Raw genomic sequence first — 10,667 nt, 5'->3', positions numbered from 1 at the left:
CCGTCCTAACAGGATACAGAACAGGATACAGAACAGGCTATAGAGTGGAGACCGTCCTAACAGGACGCTACAGGATACAGAACAGGATATATAGTGGAGACCGTCCCAACAGGATACAGAACAGGATATATAGTGGAGACCGTCCCAACAGGATACAGAACAGGATATATAGTGGAGACCGTCCCAACAGGACTCTACAGGATACAGGATACAGAACAGGATATATAGTGGAGACCGTCCTAACAGGATACAGAACAGGATATATAGTGGAGACCGTCCTAACAGGATACAGAACAGGATACAGAACAGGCTATAGAGTGGAGACCGTACTAACAGGATATATAGTGGAGACCATCCTAACAGGATATATAGTGGAGACCGTCCTAACAGGATACAGAACAGGATACAGAACAGGCTATAGAGTGGAGACCGTCCTAACAGGATATATAGTGGAGACCGTCCTAACAGGATACAGAACAGGCTATATAGTGGAGACCGTCCTAACAGGATATATAGTGGAGACCGTCCTAACAGGATATATAGTGGAGACCGTCCTAACAGGATATATAGTGGAGACCATCCTAACAGGATATATAGTGGAGACCGTCCTAACAGGATATATAGTGGAGACCATCCTAACAGGATATATAGTGGAGACCATCCTAACAGGATATATAGTGGAGACCGTCCTAACAGGATATATAGTGGAGACCATCCCAACAGGCTATATAGTGGAGACCGTCCTAACAGGATATATAGTGGAGACCATCCTAACAGGATATATAGTGGAGACCGTCCTAACAGGATATATAGTGGAGACCATCCTAACAGGACGCTACAGGATACAGAACAGGCTATATAGTGGAGACCGTCCTAACAGGATATATAGTGGAGACCGTCCTAACAGGACGCTACAGGATACAGAACAGGATATATAGTGGAGACCGTCCCAACAGGATACAGAACAGGATACAGAACAGGATATATAGTGGCTTCAGGGTCCTCACTGTTTCTGGCTTCATTTTGCTGCAAGAAAAAATAAAATATATGTAAAGTGTTCAGCCAAATGTTGAAGAGAGATAGACAGTATTGTATCCCAAACGGCACCCTATTCCCTATATAGTGCACTACTATAGACCAGGTCCCTATTCCCTATATAGTGCACTACTATAGACCAGAGCCCTATTCCCTATATAGTGCACTACTATAGACCAGAGCCCTATTCCCTATATAGTGCACTACTATAGACCAGAGCCCTATTCCCTATATAGTGCACGACTATAGACCAGAGCCCTATTCCCTATATAGTGCACTACTATAGACCAGAGCCCTATTCCCTATATAGTGCACTACTATAGACCAGAGCCCTATTCCCTATATAGTGCACTACTATAGACCAGAGCCCTATTCCCTATATAGTGCACTACTATAGACCAGAGCCCTATTCCCTATATAGTGCACGACTATAGACCAGAGCCCTATTCCCTATATAGTGCACTACTATAGACCAGAGCCCTATTCCCTATATAGTGCACTACTATAGACCAGAGCCCTATTCCCTATATAGTGCACTACTTTAGACCAGGGCCCTATTCCCTATATAGTGCACTACTTTAGACCAGAGCCCTATTCCCTATATAGTGCACTACTATAGACCAGAGCTGGTTACTACCTAGTCCTGGTTACTGCCTGGTCCTGGTGACTGCCTGGTCCTGGTTACTGCCTGGTCCTGGTTACTGCCTGGTCCTGGTTACTGCCTGGTCCTGGTTACTGCCTAGTCCTGGTGACTGCCTAGTCCTGGTTACTGCCTGGTCCTGGTTACTGCCTGGTCCTGGTTACTGACTGGTCCTGGTTACTGCCTGGTCCTGGTTACTGCCTAGTCCTGGTGACTGCCTAGTCCTGGTTACTGCCTGGTCCTGGTTACTGACTGGTCCTGGTTACTGCCTGGTCCTGGTGACTGCCTGGTCCTGGTTACTGCCTGGTCCTGGTTACTGCCTAGTCCTGGTGACTGCCTAGTCCTGGTGACTGCCTAGTCCTGGTTACTGCCTAGTCCTGGTTACTGCCTGGTCCTGGTTACTGCCTGGTCCTGGTTACTGACTGGTCCTGGTTACTGCCTGGTCCTGGTTACTGCCTAGTCCTGGTGACTGCCTAGTCCTGGTTACTGCCTGGTCCTGGTTACTGACTGGTCTGGGCTGACTGCCTGGTCCTGGTTACTGCCTGGTCCTGGTTACTGCCTGGTCCTGGTTACTGCCTGGTCCTGGTTACTGCCTAGTCCTGGTGACTGCCTGGTCCTGGTTACTGCCGAGGCCCCCAAACTGCTGAAGCAATAAGACAGAGACAGTCAGAATCCAATTCCTAACAATATATTTCACATCGTCTCTCAAATGTCCGGACTGCAGAGCAGACTGCCAGCTCTGCCAGGGATCATCTGAGACTGGTCATCTGCTATAGTCTGTCTGGATCTTTCCTAGACATTTATTTATTTACACCCAAAGTTCAATGGCCAAGTCACTGATTTATTATGTTTCAAGGTTTATAAATGCAAGCAGTGGTCGCGTGTCACGTCTCTAACAAGGTTTATCTTCTCTTTTCTCTTCATGTCTCGTCACCACTTTCTCACCATCCTCATCTCACTCTCTCTTACTGTCCTTCTTTCTCTCTCTGTCTCTCTCTCTGTCTCTCTCTCTCTCTCTCTCTCTCTCTCTCTCTCTCTCTCTCTCTCTCTCTCTCTCTCTCTCACTGTCTCTCTCTCTTTCACTGTCTCTCTCTCTGTCTCTATCTCTCTCTCTCTCTCTCTCTCTCTCTCTCTCTCTCTCTGTCTCTCTCTCTGTCTCTATCTCTCTCTCTCTCTCTCTCTCTCTCTCTCTCTCTCTCTCTCTCTCTCTCTCTCTCTCTCTCTCTCTCTCTCTCACTGTCTCTCTCTCACTGTCTCTCTCTCTCTCACTGTCTCTCTCTCTCACTGTCTTTCTCTCTCTCTCACTGTCTCTCTCTCTTTCACTGTCTCTCTGTCTCTCTCTCTCTCTCTCACTGTCTTTCTCTCTCTATCTCTATCTTTATCTCTCTCTCACTGTCTCTCTCTCTCTCTCTCTCTCTCTCCTCTCTCTCTCTCTCTCTCTCTCCCTCTCTCTCTCCATCTTCTTCCTCATGTATTGTGTCTCCCATCACCCACCTTGCAGGCAGAGGAAGTGTAAAGGCAGGAGACCCACCCATTCCTGAGCCCCCTTTACAAGACAGAACACACCCTCATCTAACTGGCCAGAGGGAAATGAGATGTTTTTTATACTGACTACAATACATTTGAGACATTTTAAAATGAAGAAAATAAAGTTTTAAGAAAACAGACAACGGAACCCCAGTGACGATGACGAAAGCGGAGTGGTCTCCTTGCTACTTTCATTCTCTGTGGAATATCTACTTTTGTCTACCTGAGCTGGGGCAGCGAGGTGGAACTATGCTGTGGCCAATGATTTCCAGATGACCGTCTATGTATTTTTCTTCAAAAACCCCAAAAGGGAATTTTTACGGTCAACTTTCAGCAGAGATATTAGCCTGTAGCAGCTGATACACTGGTGGCTTTTTGAGAGGAGAAGAACCAGTCTGTGCAAGCAGCTTGCTGTGTAGCGAACAAAACCTGGCATGGACTATATTCCAACTGGATCTAACTGGATCTAACTGGACCTAACTGGACCTATGCGTGATGAGAAAGGCACTCTGGACTGCGTGCTTTTTTGGATATCAGACAAATACTTAATAATTAGGCCCCATTTTCTTCCTGACCTGTTGATTATCTTCCTGACCATTTGGTTTTCGTCGCCTCTGGAAAGTTTCCTCTGAGGCGTTGACACACTGTGGCTGCAGAGAGATTAAAGTGGGATGCGAATATCAGCTTTTTACTCTCTTCCTGTTTTATCAAGAGGAGATTCTGCTTGCTAAGGCCACGATGTCTGGAGTAGAGGTTAAGAGTTAGCTCAGGAAGGCTGCTGGGGAAAGCAATTAGTGAGGATGTAGTGTGTGTGTGTGTGTGTGTGTGTGTGTGTGCGTTCATTGGCTACATCAGCAATCCAAAGCATATCTCTTGTTTTTGAAACCAATAAATCCAACATAGTCTTTTATGAACAAGTAGTGCTAGATTCCACAGGTCACTGTGGATAATGGCTCTGACGATGACTCTAGAACACAGATCACTTTGGATAATGGCTCTGACGATGACTCTAGAACACAGATCACTTTGGATAATGGCTCTGACGATGACTCTAGAACACAGATCACTGTGGATAATGGCTCTGACGAGGACTCTAGAACACAGAGTGGTTTCTACACCAAACAGACAGACTCCTACTATAACGAGAGAGTGTTTTGTAACCTTCAGACCACCTCTCAAGGCCCTGAACCAACTCTACATGGACATACTAAAACAAGAATATGTTCTGCAATGCCTCTGGTTGAGTTACAGTCTGTTCTCTCTGTGAATGTCATGAGGGCCAGTCACTTTGCTCACGTCAACCTAGATCTGTCAGTGAAAGGTAAGAATGAAGCGTCGGATCCATCAATGTAGCGAGGGGCTACAGGATGTGTTTCCATGGAGACTCATGGTGCTAGGAACCACTTGTTTTTTTTTTTCTCCCCAGAGTCAGAACCGAAGCAACAGGTCGCACAGAACAGAACATCGACGCTGCATTGACCAACAGATGATGTCACAACGGTGTTCTTCTGCAACAGCAAAGTCTCCTCCTGGTCGTCACTCTCTCTAGGACTGACCTGCAGAGACGGTATAGGAACTGGCAATGACTCACCAGTCACCAGGCTTGCTGATAGAAACAAGAATAATGACTACTCAACTGGACAATCTGTACTAGCAATGAACTTGGAGTCTAGGACATGGTCAATGAACCTGGAGTCTAGGACATGGTCAATGAACCTGGAGTCTAGGACATGGTCAATGAACCTGGAGTCTAGGACATGGTCAATGTACCTGGAGTCTAGGACATGGTCAATGTACCTGGAGTCTAGGACATGGTCAATGAACCTGGAGTCTAGGACATGGTCAATGTACCTGGAGTCTAGGACATGGTCAATGTACCTGGAGTCTAGGACATGGTCAATGAACCTTGATCTTAGAGTCTAGGACATGGTCAATGAACCTGGAGTCTAGGACATGGTCAATGAACCTGGAGTCTAGGACATGGTCAATGAACTTGGAGTCTAGGACATGGTCAATGTACCTGGAGTCTAGGACATGGTCAATGAACCTGGAGTCTAGGACATGGTCAATGAACCTGGAGTGTAGGACATGGTCAATGTACCTGGAGTCTAGGACATGGTCAATGAACCTTGATCTTAGAGTCTAGGACATGGTCAATGAACCTGGAGTCTAGGACATGGTCAATGAACCTGGAGTCTAGGACATGGTCAATGAACTTGGAGTCTAGGACATGGTCAATGTACCTGGAGTCTAGGACATGGTCAATGAACCTGGAGTCTAGGACATGGTCAATGTACCTGGAGGCTAGGACATGGTCAATGTACCTGGAGGCTAGGACATGGTCAATGTACCTGGAGTCTAGGACATGGTCAATGTACCTGGAGGCTAGGACATGGTCAATGTACCTGGAGTCTAGGACATGGTCAATGTACCTGGAGGCTAGGACATGGTCAATGTACCTGGAGTCTAGGACATGGTCAATGTACCTGGAGTCTAGGACATGGTCAATGAACCTGGAGTCTAGGACATGGTCAATGTACCTGGAGTCTAGGACATGGTCAATGTACCTGGAGTCTAGGACATGGTCAATGAACCTTGATCTTAGAGTCTAGGCCCATTCACCAACTGGACTAGTCCCCTCCTGCTCTGTTGTTCTACTCTACTCTTCAAGGAACTCAACTCATCTGTATACAACTGAGGAAACAAATTCATCCACTGCTTGGTAAAGGTTTTCCCTCCCTTGGATGTTCAGACATAACATGTCACACCACATCACCACAGGTACTCTTTAGTAAGCTCCTTACATCTCTTGAAACTTTATCACATTGCTCTATGCTGAAACTTTATCACATTGCTCTATGCTGAAACGTTATCACATTGCTCTATGCTGAAACTTTATCACATTGCTCTATGCTGAAACTTTATCACATTGCTCTATGCTGAAACTTTATCACATTGCTCTATGCTGAAACTTTATCACATTGCTCTATGCTGAAACGTTATCACATTGCTCTATGCTGAAACTTTATCACATTGCTCTATGCTGAAACGTTATCACATTGCTCTATGCTGAAACTTTATCACATTGCTCTATGCTGAAACTTTATCACATTGCTCTATGCTGAAACTTTATCACATTGCTCTATGCTGAAACTTTATCACATTGCTCTATTTTTATTTCTTCCCTCGGCTCATCATGAAAACGTTGCTGAAGGCTCATCATAGCTTTGACAGCAGGGGTATTGGTGGCTTTTGCAATTACTCCTGTGCAGCTTCAATTGGAAATGATTAAGCAGATCACAGTAAAACAGTGTTTACGCTGCGATCCCCCGGCTCCTGCATCATAATCTCCCAATTATCAGGGAAAGGTTCGGCAAAGGCAAGCAGCTGGGATATCGGCAGGCAGGGGGACTGACGGGGAGACGACGCACGCTTAACTTTTCAATGTTTCAGACGTAAACATCAGCAGAAAAGGACTGTGATTGTGACAGGAAGGGGAGGGTTGAGAGTAGCTGGAGCATGAGAGTGAATAGCGTCTTATGATGTGAGTGATGGAGTCAAGATGTCAGGGAGAAGAAGGATTATCCGACCAGTGACACTGTGAGATGTATTCCCACTAGGGAGGAAGATGGACTATGGGACTGTGGTTAAATTGGTATAGTGTTAGTATTTCCCTCTTTGAAGACCCTGTCCAGAGATCAGGGCCTCGTTTCCCAGTTAGAAAATAATTGAAGCATTACAAATAGGGCCTGAAAAGAACTTTTAGCCACTCAGATTTTTTTTACCAGCCAAAATATTTGTTCACTATAAAACTAAAATAAACCCGGATGAGCATGCTATGTAATGTTTCTAAAATAATAAATGTATCAGTAGTAAGAATTGATGTGGTATTTTGCTCAATGTTATTTCTTTTTTTTTTTTGTGACCTGAGTCTTTTAATCAAAATATCACAGCTGAGATTAAAATGTTTAGCTGCCCCCTTTGAGGGCAGGAGGTTACCCCTTGCAACCAGGGCAGTCAAGCCGTTAGCTCTAGTCCTGTCTGTTAGAGAGAGAATCTGATTAGTAGCCAATGTGTCTTCGCTAGCAGTTGAAGAAAACTCAAACATTGAAAAACAACTTAGCTTGTAAACAACAAAAAAAAGAGTAAATGTTCGAGGTGAGATATTATAGGATTATTATAATTATTATTATAGGATTATTATAATAATTATTATAGGATTATTATTATAGAATATTATAGGATTATCATTATAGGATATTATAGGATTATTATAGAATATTATCGGATTATTATAGAATATTATAGGATTATTATTGGATATTATAGAATATTATAGGATTATTATAGGATATTATTGGATTATTATTATAATGGGATATTATATTATTATTATTATAGGTTATTATAGGATTATTATTATAGGATATCACAGGATTATTATAGGATTATTGTTATATGATATCATAGGATTATTATTACTATTATTATTATAGGAGTATTATTGTTATTATTATTATTATTATAGGATTATTATAATAGGATATCATAGGATATCATAGGATTATTATTATAGGATTATTATTGTAGGATATCATAGGATTATTATTCTTATTATTATTATATGATTATTATTATTGGATATCATAGGATTATCATTTTAGGATATTATAGTATTATTATTAGTATTATAGGATTATTATTATTATTATAGGATTATTATGTTATTATATGATTATTATTCATGGTTATTCTAGGATTATTATTATTATTATATTTCTGGGATGATTAATTTAGGATGTTATAGGATCATTATAATAATTATTTGTATTGTTCTAGCATTATTATTGTAGGATATTATAGGATTTGTAGCTAGTTCTTTGTGTGCTCTACCTGCTATGAAACAAAATGATAGAAACATTTTGAAAAAGCAGCTACTGAGGCTCATACTGACTTTTTAACTTTACTTTGAGTCGTAAACGCAAGTTAAATGATTGCACTGTAGAGTCCTGACCACCCGCCAACGTGAAAGAGACATCTCACCTGCCAATAATTCCCAAAAAATCGACTTGCATTTGCAGGTGTCGGATGATAAATTTTCGTATCCATGGTTACCAGACAACGTTTTTAAAAAAGTGTTTCCAAAACAAGGACGTAGAGAGAACGTGTAAATTAGGATTATTCCACAATCGCGACGACGGATTAACTCCTAAAAAAAATATAGATATTACCACTTATGGCTGCAAGTATTATGGCTTATTATGTTGACCCAATTGGCTGATAAATGACATCACACATCATGGAACACATTAAAAGGGAAACATTTGAAGCATCATTTTATACTTTGTCAACTTTTGTATTTGTAGTGAACTTTGATTGGAAGTCTGCCAGACAGACTAAATATCGTACATCTATGTTTAGGATAATTCTACGCGGAGATATTCTGTGAATACAGTGGAAGGGCAACAAAAAAAAAGCATCTAACCATGATGCACTTTGGCTGCTTTACGAACGGTCTGGAACACTCGTAGATGTGCAAAGTTTTTTTTTTAAAGGGGACACGTTACTAACGAAGGCTCTGGGAAACACCTTGGCTACTAAAAATACATTGTCGGGTTCTAACGATGATTTTTAACGCTAGGAAGGCTTTGGGAAACGAGGCTCCGCTTTAAAAAAAAAGCTCTCTGTACAGTGTGTCCTCTCCTTTATCCTGTAGAAGTAAAGCCACTGTGGACGTTTAGAAGGAGGGAGAAAATGCTGCTTGAGTTACAACTGTGGCAAATTGTGACCATTACATACAATATTCTTCCATTTCATCCCATCCCAACTCGTCTTCATATCATCCAGCCATCATTAACCACGGGATTGAGCCATCATTAACCACGGGATTGAGCCATCATTAACCACGGGATTGAGCCATCATTAACCACGGGATTGAGCCATCATTAACCACGGGATTGAGCCATCATTAACCACGGGATTGAGCTATTATGATGTGAGATTTAGAAGCTAGATTGAGACTCAGATCTGTATCCCTTTACTTATGAATTTTACTATCATATTGTAGAACTGATCAGCCCTGAATATTGTTGGACATCCCTTAGCTTACCCATGATACCCTGGATGGAGACCCAGGTCTTGATCTACCAACGCAGCCTAAATCACCCCGAATTTATGAGACAGATAGGATCTTTCCATTCCCATTCCAATCAGGTACAGCGAAGCAGCGGTAACAGCCTAAATGAGCCACATCGCTAACATTTGTTTACCAATTAAGATGTAAAAAAATCACCTACATAATTCAGTTTAGAGAAGAAAAAAAAAAAGACAAAATAAAAATGGTATCCTTTGAAACCAATCAGTTTATTGTTCTGCCAATCTGGTTCCACCCTCACTTCGTAATTGCTTTTACAATTGTATTACTTTTAAAAGCCGTAGCTTATCTATGCAGTGTGATACTGTATCGCCCGCTGTCCCATTCCTATTGTGAGTTGATGGAAAAGGAAAACGATTGAATTTAGCTATTGATTTCATGGGCTGAGCAACGACGGTGTAGTCAAATTATCTTCAAGCTATTGGCGTTCACTTCCTGTACCCGTGCTGTACTGCTGCTGTTTCCTATCATTACATTGTAAATTACCCAAAGTGGTGTAAGAGAGGAGAAGATTCAATCAGCACCTTCCATTTGGTATCTCCATATAAACAATTCTCTGAGACCACTATGCACTCCAACAAACAAACACACACACACACACACACACACACACACACACACACACACACACACACACACACACACACACACACACACACACACACACACACACACACACACACACACACCTTTCCCATGGCAATATACAGCCCATATTTCCATATCCACATCATGGCTCTCTGCCTCAGGTTCTAAATACCGGCAGATCTGATTACCTAATATGGAGGGACAGACTGCCACCTCTCTGGAGAAGGTTTAGGTCTAGGCTGATTAGACAGACTCCCACCTCTCTCTGGAGAAGGTTTAGGTGTAGGCTGATTAGACAGACTGCCACCTCTCCGGAGAAGGTTTAGGTCTAGGCTGAGTTGACAGACTGCCACCTCTCTGGAGAAGGTTTAGGTCTAGGCTGATTAGACAGACTGCCATCTCTCTGGAGAAGGTTTAGGTCTAGGCTGAGTTGACAGACTGCCACCTCTCTGGAGAAGGTTTAGGTCTAGGCTGATTTGACAGACTGCCACCTCTCTGGAGAAGGTTTAGGTCTAGGCTGATTAGACAGACTGCCATCTCTCTGGAGAAGGTTTAGGTCTAGGCTGAGTTGACAGACTGCCACCTCTCTGGAGAAGGTTTAGGTCTAGGCTGATTTGACAGACTGCCACCTCTCTGGAGAAGGTTTAGGTCTAGGCTGATTAGACAGACTGCCACCTCTCTGGAGAAGGTTTAGGTCTAGGCTGAGTTGACAGACTGCCACCT

At 42.7% G+C, this 10,667-nt stretch overlaps 1 protein-coding gene across 1 annotated transcript in view; it reads left to right on the top strand.

Annotated features, from left to right (window-relative positions):
* The window catches only part of LOC106589158 (CUB and sushi domain-containing protein 2), an 881,306-nt gene extending 877,973 nt beyond the window's left edge, over positions 1 to 3,333 (top strand). The window contains exon 74 of the mRNA XM_045709574.1: positions 3,177 to 3,333. The gene's annotated coding sequence lies outside the window, so the exon portion shown is untranslated. The remainder of the gene's footprint in view (positions 1 to 3,176) is intronic.
* The last annotated feature ends 7,334 nt before the right edge of the window (positions 3,334 to 10,667 follow it).

Source organism: Salmo salar, chromosome ssa27 (genome assembly GCF_905237065.1).
Source record: "Salmo salar chromosome ssa27, Ssal_v3.1, whole genome shotgun sequence".
In the NCBI taxonomy this organism is placed as follows: domain Eukaryota; kingdom Metazoa; phylum Chordata; class Actinopteri; order Salmoniformes; family Salmonidae; genus Salmo; species Salmo salar.
The sequence above is the reverse complement of the archived record's forward strand: the minus strand, read 5'-3'. Positions and strand labels throughout refer to the sequence as shown.